The sequence below is a fragment of the Maniola jurtina genome, chromosome 9, assembly GCF_905333055.1.
Source record: "Maniola jurtina chromosome 9, ilManJurt1.1, whole genome shotgun sequence".
Lineage (NCBI taxonomy): Eukaryota > Metazoa > Arthropoda > Insecta > Lepidoptera > Nymphalidae > Maniola > Maniola jurtina.
Window position 1 is genome coordinate 9613541 of NC_060037.1, and position 16986 is coordinate 9630526.

Consider the following 16986-nt stretch of genomic DNA (forward strand, 5'->3'; position numbering starts at 1 on the left):
TCACTAATCACTATTAAGTAACCGTATTATAAATTCGAAAGTACGTTTGTTTGTTGGTCTGTTGATTTAATAGTTTGTTGGTTTGTCTTTCAATCACGTTGCAACGGAGCAGCGGATCAACGTGATTTTTTGCCTATACTTAGTTACAGACCTGGAAAGTGACATAAGCATAGACTTATTTATATATTACTTAAGCCACTTTTTATCCCAGAAAATCAAAGAGTTCCCAATGTATATTTAAAAACCTATATCCACGCGCATAAAGTCGCGGGCATCAGCCAGTAGATATAATGTAAATCCCTCTTCATTTGTTTTAATTTGGCACTTCATAAAAAGTTGAAAACGTCCATTCTAATTGAACATTGGAGCATTAGGCCCCAATACGGCCACACAAAGAGGTCCGAGACCGAGTTATTTTAATAACAGTGAGTGTAAAAAAAGAATCAGCAAAAAGTCACCTTGAAGGAGAGGAATTCAGGTAGTAAATTGCTTTATTTGAAAGGGACCTTATTTGATGATATTAAATATAGTTTTTAAGAACTAAGCTTATTGCCACCTTCTACTTACTCGAAAAAAAAAAAGGTAAGTAAGTATAATAAGTTGGTCTCGGTTACTTTTTGGTTTACAATTAAGTACCTAATTAAAGTTAGTAAGTAGTCTCTAATGAATAACGAGTAGATATCTAGGTACCTACTTAGGTCCCTAGGTAGGAAGCTAAGGAGTTACCTACTTGATAATAATCACACTAATATTATAAAGCCGAAAGTTTGTATGTGTGTGTGTGTGTGTGTGTGTGTGTGTGTGTGTGTGTGTGTGTGTGTGTGTGTGTGTGTGTGTGTGTGTGTGTGTGTGTGTGTGTGTGTGTGTGTGTGTGTGTGTGTGTGTGTGTGTGTGTGTATGTTTGTTACTCCTTCACGCAAAAACTACCAGACGGATTTGGCTGAAATTTGGAATGGAGATAGATAATATCCTGGATTAGCACATAGGCTACTTTTTATCCCGGAAAATCAAAGCGTTTCCACGGGATTTCGAAAACCCTAAATCCACGCGGGCGATGCCGCGGGCATCGGCTAGTGATTATTATTTATTGATCGAAGACTAAGTATAATGCGCGACAGGTTGAGATGGCAACCGGGGTGGGGACGTCCCGCACACCCGCACAATCCCCGCGCTAACCCGCTGCGTTTGAGCGCTAGTGACGTGCGGGGTCTCATATCCCGGTTGCCATCTCAACCTGTCGCGTAGGTAGGTACTTAATCTATCGGTTCGTTGATACTGGTAGGTATGCTTTGTCACTTGTCAGCTAATGCCTTCGCTTAGATTATGTTTATTGATATAAAGTACCTACTTTGGGTATCTGGATTCAAACAGCGGTGTAAATAAATTGATATAATTTATAATCGTAATGACTGTTTCTGTTTAGGTTTTAAACGTGATTAATAATTAGGTGTAATGCATAGTCTATACCTACTAAGTATATTTATGGACTACTCCTGTTTGTGGTATGATCGACTATGATGAAATAAAATACCTATGCCTATTTACTAACTGTTCTGATGTTTAAATCAATTCATAATGCACGGTTAACTCAAAATTAAATTTGTCATTATTGGTTAACACCGGCACATATAGAAATCATCATTGTGATAGAATTAATCTTCAAGCAATCTACAGTCCCAAGTTCTATTGGTCAGGTAAAAATTTACGTAATGACCGTTCCATCTCAAAACGTGTTTTCATGGCTGCCTCAGAAATTAAAATTGTTAGTGTCTTCACGTACGGGAATCTTCGTCCATACCTGTGGTCCATACCTACCTAATCTTGTATTAAAAGCACCTTACAGTGCAATTTGTTACAGAATATTGTCTCCGATGTACAGGTATCGTCCTTTGTCAATCTTGAGACAATAAACATAAGAAGAAAAAACAACAGCGCCGTAAACATCTCAACAGCTTTTAAAAGGACACAGGTGTTTTTATGGCACAGAAAAAATCATAGATCACAAGTTTTGTTCTCGCAGGTGTAAATTGTATATGATGTAGCCTTTGAAGGATTTTGAGTGTGAAATTTGTAAAATTGACGGGACATTGTAATAATATTCGAGACACGTACCTATCTATTTGTGTGTGATTGACAAAGTTTACCTTTAAAATCTTATTTTGAAATCTCTGACTAAATATTTAAAACCATAATTTGAACGTAGATTTTTTTATATTTCCTGTACCGACACATTTTCAACGATAGACGATGCTAGCAACTTCGTCCCGGGTGTGATTTTCAAATTAGATTTTTTAGATTTTCAAAATTCTCGTGGAAACTCTTTAATTTTCGGGATAAAAAGTTCTAAGTTCGTCTCCAGAATGCAATCTGGTTCTGTACCTAACCAAAATCAGTTGGTTCAGGCCAAAATCGGTAAAACAGAAGGACTGTAAGAAGGTGACAGACAGAGAGACACACTCACGTGTAGGTATACCTAGGTAATATGCATAAGTGCGTATGGTTTTCATTTTACGCCCCTCACTGAGTAATAGAATAATGAAATGGATTAGAATTTGTCTACTGCCTACGATAATTTCCAATTACGTTAAAAGGAAAACAACAATAAGTCCGATGTCGCTTTATCCTTCATTAAATAGCGAGTTTCATTAAGGCCATTGCATTAGACTTGGGGCGGAGTGCTTACATTCACCCCCGTGGGCCCGTGCCGTGGGAGTGCCGCGCGCGTGCCGCTCCCATCGCGTGAACCACCCCGATTGATCGCAACCCGATATTGTTCCATTCATTTCCTAAATGCACTCAAGTCTAAAGACAATCGATTCAGAGTTCAGACTGATTAGGTAGGTATGTTAAAATATTTGCACGATTTCGAACGTCAGCGTTAACCTACTTGATTTATTTGTTGCTTAGAAAATGGAGCGTTGGCACACTACACTAGGCAGCCTAGGTAGGCGAAAGGCTAGGTAGGCTAGGTTAAGTAGGTAGGTACTTAAGTACCTAAGTGGACAGACTCCACGGTAAGTATCACTATCAAACAAGTCGCAGGAAGCCGCTGGATCCAGGCGGTGCAAGACCGTGGTAAGTATGTGCAAATCCCCACAGACCTGAGCCCATGTGTCCAACAGTTAACGTCTACCGATTGATGACGTCAACTAAGTGTATAGTTGCTGTATATTCGATTTTTGGTTCATAATAGGTAGATACCTATCTAAATCGTTTCCACGGTTCACAGAAAAAAATCTTTGGAGACAATGGTCTGAAAATGACGCAAAAGCCTAAATAATAAAATCATCAATCTCAATGAAGGCGCCTTTGCATGTTGCCTATTTTAGGGATATCGTTTTATATCTCTCATTTTGATGTGCAGTAAAGAATTTTCATTAATTCATTACCAGAGCCGGATAGATGGATTTTCATAAAATGCGGGGTAACTCGAATGAATAATGCACTAGTTCGAAGCCGTAAAAGACCACCGGCTATATTGGCTAGCCGATATTACTCCATGCGCGCGTATTGACAGGACAAACATTTGGAACCGCGTTCCCTCCGGTCCCACGGGAGGGCGCGAGAAATCCCTTAATTCGTAACCTGCAGGTGCGGGCTCATTACGCGCTTTTCCGCCACGTGCCGGCGCGCGGCGCGTGCAAGCCCTATCTACTTTATTTCTGCGGATCGAATACGCTGCACGCACTTGAACAATCGCTTTGATCGATATAGATCAATAGATAGGAGCGTGCAATCTACCCGTGACAACGCTCATTCCTAATACATACCTAATGTTATTTGCTCTGAGTGTTGTAATGACATTAGATATTTGCTTAATGAATTTAATAATTATATTTGCATTTTTAGTAATGTGCCTGTAAAGTGTAAACGAACAGCATGCCCGCTAACTTGTGTAGAACACTGATACTTCAATCTTATAGCCCTAATTTATGTATTTTTAAAATAGCTGTGACTCACAGACAGACGGACTGACGGACAGATTCACTGGGCGAGCTTATAGGGAATCCTTGTTTGACTACGGAACCCAAAAAAATATTCACAGCTATGAACCACACCCTTGGTTTCTGCTATTTTCATACTACATACTAATATTTGTGAAGTCTATTTTAGGAATTTCAAAGGTCAAGAAATCGTTCCGTTGGGAACGGGCATGTTCTCGTGAGAATAAAGAGCGATGCGGCGTGGGAAGCGGCCCGGGTCACAGGTCGCCGGGATAATTGCGGCGAAGCGATCTCTGCTCACGCGCACCTCACCGCCCGTCCTGGGAGATTCGTTATTAACCATAAATTATATTGTTCTTATGAATACAGGGCATTGATTCATACATCATACATCACCATCAACCAATAGCCGGCCCACTTTGAGCACAGGTCTCAAAATTTGTTTGGCCATAATCCACCACGCTGGCCAAGTGTGGATTAGTAGACTTTATACACCTTGAGAAAATCATGGTGAACTCTCGTGTATGTATATTTCCCTTCACAGTTAAATCAAGTAGTATTTAACTCAGTTGAGCTAGAGGTGCGTGCCGGGATCTAACCCCCGACCCCCAAATACTTTGGCCAACATCTTAACCACAGGCTAACATGGCTCTCTTCTGCTTTTGTACTATATCTACACGCCATGATCTTATTTATTTCTTTGTTCTTATATCTTCATTACTGGGAACCACTGCATTACTATTCCAAAAAATCCCCTACCATAATGTGATTATTAGAAAGGGGTAAGGGGTCCGAGTCACAGCAAGGAATACAACGCAGAGAAAAAGAGGGACATATTCATCTTCAAAAGATATGACGTTACGCCGAAATGTGATATTTAAATGGGCTGAAATTTTTATTTCACGATTAGAATTTCTTGCTTCAAAGGATAGGTACCTACTCACGTATATTGAAAGTCCATCATTCAAGTTACATCTATGAAAATTCGTACCTACTCGGTTAAAAATGAAGAAATACGTGTTTCAGGTTGTTTGGAAAGACCCCTAAGTAGTACTATAAAATGCTCAGTCAACTTCACGAAATATTGTTCATTCCAAGAAGAATACTTATTGAAAATCTTCATTAATGTGTTAAAAATGATTAAGTAATAAAAAATACATTCGATTATTATGTTCAACAAATCTCACAAAATGTGATTAATGGTTTTAATAATTTGATATCACCGTTTGATAGCCCTGACTAGGATTAATAACATGCTTACAATGTAGGCGGGGGGGTTTAATTTGCAAAAAGCGTAAAAGGCATTTAATAATGCAGACGTCCGCTCGCGTGCGCGTGCAGTGAACAAATACCTAGCTATCGCGTAATGAAGCCACGGGGGGCGGGGGAGGGGAGACCACGTGGCGGTCACGCGACCGCGTTAAAATTTTTCTTTATGGTATCTAATGCGGGTGAGGGTGAGTTTCAGAAGCTATTACATTAAGCATTTTATCAATCTTACTGATTGGTCGTGAAACATTAATACTTACTAGATTTTGTTTTAACCGAACATAAGATAATCGAAAATATTACTTATTGGTTGGACACTAATCTCTAAATTAAAATGATTGGTCCAAGAGTAGTACCTATTATAGTACCTAACATTGAATACTAAATATTGTGCAGTATAGTATAGTATAGTATTCTTCTCATTGTGAAAAGATTAGCACTAAGTAATCACACAGCAAAGAATACCAACTCATGTGCTAATAGCACACTGTCAAATAAGCGTCTGCCTAACTCGTATTTTTTAACCCGTCAACTGAAAAGGCAATCACAATCATCATAAGGCAATCAAATCATCATTATGCCTCTATTTTCATGCCCGGGAATTTTGGGAAGGAAAAATATGAAAATTATATCGATCAAGCGAGTGCTAATTTATGTGACAATAAATAAAAAATACCTATATGGCTATTTTGTTTTATTTTGGCACTATTCTATACTAATAAATAAAATTGAAGTGTCTCTAGTTATAAGTAAAATACTAAGTAAAGTATGGTTTTTAATAAGCACATATATTCTTTGCTCATGGTTTACGAAAACATTTTGCACAAGCCTTTCAACAGATTCTATTGTACAAATGTTACTCTCATAGATTTATTATAAAAAAAACTTTGCTATTTTCCCACAATCGTTACAATAATGAACGTTGGGATCAACGTGGATTGAATCATTACTATGGGGTACGTAGCCCTGACATAAACTAACCATTTTACGATGGCCTTCGATTATTCATACAGCATATTTTATTCATTGCGATATAGAAGGAGTAGCCATTGTTATGGGTCTCTTTATGTTGGTGTGTGTGGTTTATAGGGTGTTGTGACACGCGTGGGAGCTGCCTCCATTGTGCAGGCACTTAACTCAGCGCTGATAAAGGAACTATAGGACCATTAGACGGATTCGTTTTGCTCATTCGTTGTCGGCATCAATGGACATTGGATTATGATTCGGAAAGAGGTTTCCAGAGAGATAGGGGCCCTTGGAACAAACGTACCTACTAGGCACGAAGTTTGCCTCGACTATCTATATGAATTTTAGGTAATTACTTAAGAAAGTCAGCAAGCAATTCTTGGCATTATAGAGAAACCTTTTGCCTAGCGATGTTCCGATTTCCAACTTTGGTTAGGTAATTCACACAAGTCTTAATTCGAAATTGGAAACTAGTTTTAGTTTATATTTACTTTGCAGAAGATAAACTTTATGTAATATGGTAGTAGTACCTACAGGATGGATCATCTATACATATAATAAAATTGTAGAAAAGTGGTGTCTGTACAATGGAAATATATAAAAAAAAAGTAGCAGGGGTTGTTATTATATCGATGCCGAACCCGAAATTGTAATTAATTATTTTTTTGTCTGTTTGTCTGTTTGTCTGTTTGTCTGTTTGTCTGTTTGTCTGTTTGTCTGTTTGTCTGTTTGTCTGTTTGTCTGTTTGTCTGTTTGTCTGTTTGTCTGTGTGTTTGTGCACGCTAATCTCAGAAACGGCTTATTCGATTTAGATACGGTTTTCACTAATATATTGTAGTAAGCTTCACTTAGGATTTAGTGTTTATTTCATGTCAATCGGTTTATAAATAAAAAAGTTATGTCAATTTAAAGAATCACGGCGCCTCGCGCCTGAGCGTCCGTGGCTATATAAAGCGCGAAAAGTCACTATTCCAAGCGAACGAAGTCGCGGGCACAGCTAGTTCCGAATACATTTTTTTTGTAGGCTGAAACTCGTTCTAGTAATGTCATAGAATACGATTTTTGTTTGAAACATCACTTCTATGTAGTTCAAATAGGTTATACCAACTCGAAAGTTCCAGTAAAAAAAATCTATGCAATATAACTAAGTACTGGATTGGCTTTGAGAAGCAAAACTTTTTCACTGAGATTTAGCGATTAATTAGTCGATACCTACTCGTACCGACCACTTTGAGTGGCAATTGTAATGAGTTTCCCTCACGAAAGTGTGCATTATTAGACCTTACCCGTATTAGTTCTACGTACAATGAAACTAAATAATAGCGACACAAGAAAGCCGTTTGCACAATATATTCGCAATCCGCGAACCCAATGAACTATGAAAAGCGTTATTAATATTTTGGAGTAGGTACCTAGGTACTTTTTGAAATACAAAATAGGGCTGTGCCGGGGTGAAAGCCAGGTGCGGTGTAATACGGGGACCGATATCTTGATTCACTTTTAACTTATGAGGGTTTTATGAATGTTGGTTTTTTAGGGTTCCGTAACCGTAAAAGGGTAAAACGGAGCCCTATTAATGTCACACTGCTGTCTGTCTGTCTCCGTGTCATGGACCTCTAGCCCGTAGATGAAATGAGTTACAAACCTGTGGTATTTGGTGTAGAACCACGTGGAACCTTGATCCAAAATCGAATACTTATGTATAAGAAATTCAATTAAATTATTTTCAGGTGGCTCTCATAGATGAAAAAGGAGCTAGAAAAAAAATAATTTCTTACCCTAGTGTGTGAACCCGTTGTCTAGAACTCATTGAATAAAGTACGAATTAATTTTTACGTCTAAAACTGACTTAGATCATTTTTGTGATATATCTCAAAAACTAAACTAGTTAGGAATGTGAAATTTCGGGGTTTTATGTACCTACTATATTTAAACAATAAACACTGAAAACAACGATTCATAAAGCAGTTTGTAAGCTGTGAGCAAAACATAAATTATGTATGTACGGAACCCTAAAAGAGCGAGACCAGTCTCGCACTTGGCCGGGGTTTTTTAAGAAACGCCCTTAACCTTTTCAATTATTATTCGTGGTCCCTAATTGCAGATGATGCGATACGGATTGTATAGTTGTATTGTTGTGTAGTTGACGCCGCTATTGGTTTATTTGTACACTTTACCGTTTTTGGCTGCTGTAAAGCATCTGTTAGTTCTCTATTGTGAGCTAGTTGTTTGTGCTGTTAACAACCATGTTAGCACTCTTTTTTTTGTGGTATGCTGACGCATTTAATTGTTTTCTAGTTTGTTAAAATTGATAAACTCCTTTAAATTGCCCTTTTTTATGAAATATCGATAAATCAATTATCATTTTTCAATGAAGAGTTAATTTTCTTTTAGTCTAAGTACAGATCTGCATAATATGACAAATTTTTACTTATTCAACAATTTTATACTCTAAAATTATGTTTAGGTTTTCAGGAAAATTAATCTGTTAGGCTTCATTTACACGAGAGCTTTTTTAATGTCAGTTGAAACTTAAAAAAGCGTTGATGTGTGAAATATTCTTGGGACCCTTTTTTAACGGACTTTAAAAAAGCTCTCGTGTAAATGAGGCCTTATAGTAACTGTAAAAGCTTTTCCGGAAAAGAAAAGCTTTTCACAGGCAATCGTCCAGGCTCCAGGGCAAGGTGTTAATGCCATTATAAAGCCCGTGACGTCTGTGAATCTGTGCCCGCGGCTTTTCACATACACCACAGCTGCTGCACGGTCGCGGACATTCTAACGTATGCATACACCCTAACACTCCGCCGCTGTCGATGCCTACTCAACATGGGCGTATAACTTTCATACATCGTATGATCATCATGGTTATAAAAGTTTTAATTGAGATATTCGATTAGTCACCGAAAATTCCGAAAAACTTTTCACAGGCACTTGTCCAGGGCAAGGTGTTTAGTGCCCTTACAAAACCCCGTGACTTCTGTGAATCTGTGCCCGCGGCTTTTTACATACACCACAGCTGCCGCATGGTTGCGGACAGCTGCTACCGTATGCAAACACCTTAACACTCCGCCGCTGTCGATATGTGCTAAACATGGGCATTTAAGTTTCCTACATCATGTGATTATCAAGGTTATAAAACAAATGTTTTATAATCGAGCTATTCGATCAGTCACCGAAAATTCCGGAAAAACTTTTCACAGGCACTTGTCTAGGGCAAGGTGTTAGTACCCCTACAAAACGCCGTGACGTCTGTGAATCTGTGCCCGCGGCTTTTCACATACACCACAGCTGCCGCACGGTCGCGGACAGCTGCTACCGTATGTAAACACCCTAACACTCCGCCGCTGTCGATGCCGGCTCAACATGAGCGTTTAACTTTCATACATCGTGTAATTACGGTGATAACACTGTTTATTGAGCGATAAATGATGTGAGACGACACGAAATAAAAAAACGTTCTTATTAGATGACTTTTTTTCCGAGTTTTCATAATATTTAAGTCTAGAGAAAGGCCTGCATGCCATCGTATTATATTAGGGAACAGAGTTTTCCGGTACTTACTTTGTTTTGAATTCGGTTAAAAGAATCAAGAGACTTGGATTCTACCAAAAAAATGGCCTGAAGATTGTCAGATGGAAAAAACCAACAGTTTACAAACATTTGTTGAAAACATTGGAAAGCAACAACAGCCAAATCTGCAACGCATATGGGACGTTTGGATATTTTTTCACAGCTGCGACAGTGAGCGTGGTAAATGTTATGACTCCTACAGCTTATGTACAATAGCCTTATCGCTTCGTACTGGTGCAAAAAACATGGTTTTTAAGTTGCTATCGGTAGGCCCACAGATAAGGGGGTAGGTCAGTAGTAGTTTCTTTCTTTTAATATCTTTTGAAAAGCCTCTTATTACATAATTAAATAATATGTGAAACCCCGATTTTGTCCGCGTATATTTAGGTGTTTATAGACGCCAGGATGCAAGCTATCTCTATACAAAGTAGATGGATGACCGCCACTTCATCCATGTAGATTTAGGTTTCTAAAATCCCGTGGGGACTCTTTGATTTTCCGGGACCAAAAGCACACTATGTCCTGGCCTAGGAACTGTTTGAGAAAATTGTATAAGTACGTCAGTAGGGAATATAAGTAGGTACCAACTTAAATGCTAACTAAGGTCAGCCAAGGGAATACAAATACCTACCGATATAATTTCCAATCCAAAATCCCAGATTCAATGAAGATCATATGTACAGATTAATAATATCGTACATAAACAATTCAGAATGATCTTGATCACGGTGGGTTAGATGTATAAGAGCACGTGAGCGTTTCACGTCTTGACACATTCAGGCCTTTCCCCTTGTACCCTGGCATTTGGACTGATTAATGATTGCAACATTGTGTCAATATTTGCATAAGAAACGGACAAGAAAGGAGCTCAATATCGTTCTACAGATCTCCTTGTTAGCTACATTATTTTGATGACTTTCGACTTATGTTACGCTATTCGTCAACCAAAGAACTTTAAACCGTATTTCTTTTAGATGAAAACGAAATTGCGTTGATGTGATTAAACACTGTGACGTAATGTAAAATGATCTTTACTCATAAACAAATATGGTTTCAAATTCAGAAGAAATTACTAAGGAATCAGGTCGCGGCAATCTTTTGCGGACCCGTTGGACGCGTCGATAAAAATATTCATTGGCTCACACTCTGGTTAACAGTTGATGAGACAATTTTTATCAAGGATGACAGTTTGTAAAAAATCCTGAATTTAATTAGCAATTTAAACAAAAACTCAAGAGACGTGCAGAGGAGGCGAGTTAATAAAATATTTAGTAAAGTACATTTTAAAGTGAGAACATAGAATATAGATTTCATCTTTCAGAAGGTAGGTAGATAGGTATTGCATACATGAACGAGGACACAGATAAAATTTTCATGTAAGTATATTATTAGTTATATAAAAGTTAATAAGTATATGAAAAACGAAGTTTATGATACCTAGATGACCTAAGCTACATGTGACACAATTATACCTACTGCATTTACAATATATATATATAATATCACATCACACTATCACACTAATATTATAAAGCAGAAAGTTTGTATGTGTGTGTGTGTGTGTGTGTGTGTGTGTGTGTGTGTGTGTTTGTTACTCCTTCACGCAAAAACTACTGGACGGATTGGGCTGAAATTTAGAATGGAGATAGATTATACCCTGGATTAGCACATAGGCTACTTTTTATCCCGGAAAATCAAAGAGTTCCCACGGGAATTTTAAAAACCTACATCCACGCGAACGAAGTCGCGGGTATCAGCTAGTAATATTATAAAGGAGAAAGTTTGTTTGTGTGTGTGTGTATGTTTGTTACTTCTTCACGCAAAAACTACTGGACGGATTGGGCTGAAATTTAGAATGGAGATAGATTATACCCTGGATTAGCACATAGGCTACTTTTTATCCCGGAAAATCAAAGAGTTCCCACGGGAATTTTGAAAACCTACATCCACGCGAACGAAGTCGCGGGTATCAGCTAGTAGAATATAAATTTCATCTTTCAAGAGGTAGATAGTCGTAAACATATTGCGTATTGCATACATGAACGAGGACACAGATAAAATTTTCATGTAAGTATATTATAAGTTATAACCATTGTATGAAAAACGAAGTTTATGATACCTAGATGATCTAAGCTACATGCGACACAATTATACTTAAGTACAGCATTTACAAAGTTGCAAAACAATAAGTTTTAAAGATAAACTGTGGATACTTTGTAGCGCCATCCCTGAACTATAATCGTCAAGTGACTCTTGATTGACGCAATGAAAAATGACGCGACAATGTTTTGAAAAATAGCGTACTCAAAGGGTAACTTTGTTGCAGAGGAATTTTATTACTTGCATAATTTAATATGACGCGTTATAAACCGGTCGGTGTATTACCTACCGTGTACACTTTTGTTCGGACATTTGATTAGGGAGTTGGTTCCTCGATGTCCCGAAGAATTTGATCCGTCAATTCTACCTTTCTCTTATATCTTGGATATCATTTATCTACGTCTTATTTTATGTAGTATCCTATTCAACGCGATGTTGCGTGTGATTCTTGTTTGTCGTGTCAGTTTGTTGTGGCGTTTATTAATTTTTATCTCCTTTAACAGGGCTCTCTCCGTCACTCGTTTCATACAATCGTAGTTCCAATTTCATTTGAATATTAAGCAACCAAAGCTGTCCATGAAATTTTGCAGACATATTTTTGAAACTAATATCTGTGTCTGTGGGGTTTTAGATTTTTCTAAAAATATGTAGTTTTAAAATTACAGGGGCTTAAAGATTAGTATGAAAATTTTTAAGACCGCGTAACTTTGAATCCGAATATTTTAACAGAAATCTGGAAAACCACAGACATAGATATTAGTTTCTGGAATATGTCTGCAAAATTTCATGGACTTTGGTTGTTTAATATTCAAATGAAATTGGAACTACGATTGTATGAAACGAGTGACGGAGAGAGCCCTCTTAAGAAAAAGTAATTATCATTGAAAACATTCTTACTGAAGATAACTACTCTTTAAAAGAAAAAATATTATATTTCTGCTCAGTGACAGCAGTAACTTTTAATAAATGTAATTGGCAAATACTTATTGGTTATGTCGAAAGCACGCGGCCATTAAAATATTCAAAGAGTAATTGGAGTAGGTAGGTATGTATCAGTAGAATAATGAAATATTACGTGTACCTATTACAGAAGCTGATAAAGCTCTTGGCATCTACTAATTTGATTAATAGGATTAATAGTTATGAACCGTTACAGGTAGCGACTCGTATTCAAATTACCGTGTTATTTAAGTACCTAATTGATTACTGTCCAGGCCAAACAGCCATAGTAGAATGAATATGCTAGGTTGTTACGTCATTGTGTCTATCTATCAGTCATTAGTGACGTGGATGACAAATGGCCTTTGCTCAGCTCTTTAATTTCTAATATAAACTTTATGTAACGTTGTGCTATTGATATCATGCTACCTACTTGATTTATTGTCCATAATTGTATACCCCGTTACTAATAAAGATAATAGTTATTATTGTGACTTCGGAACAATTATATTATTGACATATCGAATGACCGCTTATCACAATAACCTTTTATTGTTTGACAAGTCCTCACCGTTGCTCATGCAAAAAATCACGTCATTGCGTAGCTTTGTTGTGGCGTGATTGAAGGACAAATGCGTGAAAAGCAGCTTGTCATTCGGCTGGAACTGTTTGCTTTCCCGGTATACAAAGTAGCCTATCTCACTTTTCAGGTCCTCAACAAGGTCCTCTAAACTATACCCATGCAAAAAATCACATCGATCCGTAGCTATATTGCGGCGTGATTAAAAGACAACTAACAATGAACAAACCAACAAATAAATCCACTTTTACATTTATGATATGAGTAGCAATTTTTGATTCATCATCATATCATCAACCAATCGTCGGCCAACTATTAATTGAGCAATGTTCACCTGGCACCCCTCAGATTGAAAAGGGCTTTAGGCATATCTCACCATGCTGGCCAAATTCAGATGGGCAGACTTTACACACCTTTGGGAACATTATGGAGAACTCTCAGGCATGGAGTTTTTCTCACGATGTTTTTCTTTGTGTTTTATTAAAAAATCTAATCAAGCTCTGTATGTCATAATAATATGTATTTTCACACTTTAGCGTTACCAAAATTCATGTCATTTTTATAATTTACAACCCTAGTTAAAGTCTTGTTAAATTTAACAAGGGTAAATTAAAAAATAACACCCCCGATAAATGAAGGTTACAGTAATTAGAAAAGAGCTGATAACTTTCAAACGGCTGAACCGATTTTCTTGGATTGGATGTAGGTAGCTAAGAACACCCTCGATCAAGCCACCTTTCAAACAAAAAAAAAAACTAAATTAAAATCGGTTCATTAGTTTAGGAGCTACGATACCACAGACAGATACACAGGGTGTACAGACAGACAGGTCGGGGGTCGCCCGCGATACCAGTCAGGGAAAATATAAATTCTTTATATTCCCTATTTCGTGGTAATCCCAATAATGTGGCCTTATTCCTTGTCTACAATAAAGAGGAAAGTCTGTGCAAAACTTCAGCTTTCTAAGTTCATGGGTTAGGCTGGGCGTCGATGAGTCAAAATGTCAGGATTTTTTTTTATATGAATGTATTCATTTTAGTAATAAAAGCAACCCTGAGTTCTTGTTAAGGCACAGCACATGCGTTTTAATTCCTGAATAAGGAAATACAAAAGGCGTCTTTATTACTATTTTACGATGATCGGCCGCTTTGGCGGAAACGTGCTGCCCGCCACATTTGGTGATCACCTTTCTTTAGAAAGCTATACGTTAGTTGTAAAACATTTCATAAAACGGGTCGTTATCTATACCATGTGCAACCAGGGTTGCCACTCGGTAGCTATGAAATGAATATGAAAATTTATTGTTGTTAAAAATAAGTCGTTTCACAACTATTGTGTCGGGAACCTTGAAGTAATTTTGAAAAGCCCGTATCACATCGTAGGGTTACAGGATGTAACCCTGTGATGTAATATAGGCTTTTCCGTAACAAACAAAAAGTTAATATATTTTGAACAAACAAATGTTGGTTGTCCAACATTTATTTGTTCAAAATACTGTCTTGTCTGACTTACATTTAATTTTAACCTTTAGAAAATCAACACTGTAGGTAAATACTTACTAGTTTTACAGAAATTATACATTTCTCCAGAGAGAGTGAGTTTCCTTAATAAGAATTTCGGAGGATGTACAGCTACTTCGATAATATTTATGTACTTAGTCGATTCAACTATAATCCTCGTGCCTCCTCGTGCCTCCTCGTGCCTACTCTAGAGGCGTTCGTGTCACATCAACTATGGATGTATGTATATTGTACACATCGTATCTTTGTACCATCGCAATTTAACTGTCAATTGAATTATTTGAAAGTTTTTCTTTTCAACGAAATACATAATGTGCCCCTAGAACAAAACACAGGGGATAAAGCCGTTTGACAACCCTATTATTCGCAATATGTTCCCACCGGTGCACGTGTCAGGAAACAGCGTTTGTTGGCAAATCTGTGCGGCAGATTGTCTGTTCGTCTGTTGTTATCAGCAAGTAGCGAGCCACATGCTCTGACGGTAGCGATAAAGCTGCCAGAGTGAACTAGAGTGAGGTAACTCTCGGTTTGAGTCGAATCGACGATTCTGAACTTAGGCTATGGTGACGCAGAATCAAAAAAATAATAATAGATACCTTACCTGCGTCAAAATACGTACCTACTAATTAATATTTGACGCCTGCCAGTAACGTCGAAGCCTCGACGTTTTATTAGAAGTTCCCAAACTGTCGTGAACTGTGATGCTACTCTACGTACCTATGTGGTGCTTCACTGCTCTGGCATTTGAACTAATCTGACTGTGGCAACTGGTAACTAACTATAGGTAATGGTACCTAATTAGGTATATTACAACTATAGTATATGATGATGGCCGCGACTTGTATTATACACTAATTAAAGTGTACGAACCATGACGCATTAGCGTTATCAGTGTTATCTGGAATATTTATACTTCAGGTGCAAATCAGTTTGCACTCGGGTATCAGGGCAATTAAGTGCGAGTCAGTACAATAGGATATTATTTACAAGTGTTGTTTATGTAGCAGAATAGATACGTCATAAATGTTCGGCTATTTTGAATTCTGACATCGATCTAAGTTAGGTCATTGTAGACCGATATACCAAAATCGTGTTCTATGAAGGTGTCAAAATTAGTATGATAGGTACATATTGGACATCAAGTTGTTATGGACTAAGAGCCAGCGCATGCCAGACCTTCGTTATCTTCTAAAAGCTGAAAGTTTTATAAAAAAAGCTGTGTCATTTAATAATTGCACGAAATTAATCTTCTTCTTCTTCTCGAAGTGCCGTCTCCTACCAGAGGATGGCAACCAATTGGGCTATCTGCACCTTTGACGCTGCTGGGTGGAAAAGAGATCGGGTACTCTTCCCTTACCATTGGTGTAAATTCTTGACCCACGATGTTCTTCTTCGGCCAGATTTTTCCTTGGATAATGAGCTGTAGGAGGCCATATTATTTGGTATTTCTCACAATGTGACCGAAGAACTCAAATGTCCGCACTTTCATGGTCTTCAGGATTTCAAAATCTTTGCTTAGCCCTTGCAATAACAGATTTAAAAAAACCCTACCACTCCATAGACGCTAAAATGACAGATGTTGGTGAGTACTGCGCAGGCGAGCTATCGGCTGGTATAATCTGCGTAATGAGAGATGTAGCGCCGATACGCTATCGTGCCCGCGTCCATCAAGCCGTGCCATACCAATCAAACGTCGACTACATCCTATCTCTACATAGTATAAAATAAAGTCGCTTCCCGTTGTTTGTATGTATGTATGTATGAACGCTTAGATCTTTTAAACTACGCAACGGATTCTTAATGCGGTTTTCACAAATAGAATATAGACTGATTCAAGAGGAAGTTTTATATGTACTTATAGTTTAATTAATATTGTTCAACGGTAACCGCGAAAGACAACATGTAGATATGTACTGTGTAATGAAAAAATGCGGTAAACTTTGTATATAAAAAACACCCTGTAGTCAAATTATGCTACGTATGGTCGTTATATTCAATAATTACCTAATTAGTATCTACATAACACCCATGCAAAGCCGGGGCGGGTCGCTAGTCAGGTAATATGCTATGTATGCACCGTGTTTGATAGCTAAGTACA